Source organism: Buceros rhinoceros, unplaced genomic scaffold (genome assembly GCF_000710305.1).
Source record: "Buceros rhinoceros silvestris isolate BGI_N320 unplaced genomic scaffold, ASM71030v1 scaffold28134, whole genome shotgun sequence".
Taxonomy (NCBI): domain Eukaryota; kingdom Metazoa; phylum Chordata; class Aves; order Bucerotiformes; family Bucerotidae; genus Buceros; species Buceros rhinoceros.
The window spans coordinates 457-1,321 of record NW_010408217.1 but is presented as its reverse complement, the minus strand read 5'-3'; positions in this window follow the sequence as shown (position 1 = coordinate 1,321).

Sequence of the window (865 nt, the reverse complement as noted above, 5' to 3'; positions counted from 1 at the left end):
CCTCCCCGTGTGCCCCAGAACTAAACATGGAGATACTGCGGGTGAGTTGCAGCAGCGGGGAGACCTCGGTACGATTCCTGGTTGTGCTGAGGACTCGCCACGCGACTTCGACGATGTTGCTGATAACCCAGTTTGAGGAAAGCACAGGCAGAAATGGAAACACAGTCAAAACACTTGGAAGTTTTCTCTTTGTCCTCCCCGTATCTCTGTTCTTCGTCTCAAGGAGAGGCTGGGAGTCAGCTCTGAAAATGCAAAGCCACCCTTCAGCAAGGGGAAATCTCTGTAACCGCCCGCAGGGCAGCCAGGACACTCAGCGATCCCCCCATGTGGGTTCGGTGGCAATCCTGCCTTCCAAGGCAACGTCACCACATCTGACCTAACCTGGACTAACACCCTTGCTGAACACAGGTCACATCCCTCCTCCAGCAGGCCAGCCCTGGCTCACCACCCCTCTCTGCTGCAGGGGCACAGATGTCTGTGACCAAACCTGACAGGGACAGCGAGTGGGCTGAAACCCCCCACTCTTTGTTCTGGGTTTGCTGGGCACCAGCACCACAGCTCGTGCTGGCCCCAGTGACCTCTTGGGATCGGGACAGAACAGCTTTGACTAGTTTAAACCGACCACAGGGAAAGCCGGCGTGGTTCACAGAGCAGTCCCACAGCTGTTCTTCCTCCACCACCTACAATCCAGCCAGTGCTTTTTCACTGCACCAATGAGAACCACAAAATGGCCTAAAATCAGGTTGTAGACCACGTTTAAACCAGAACACTGCTTTCTGCGGTACAGCTGTGCCCCAGCAGCAATTCCTGCAGCGCTGCGACACGGGGAAAGCACCTCCACGGCGCACACCAATGCGGTGGGTGC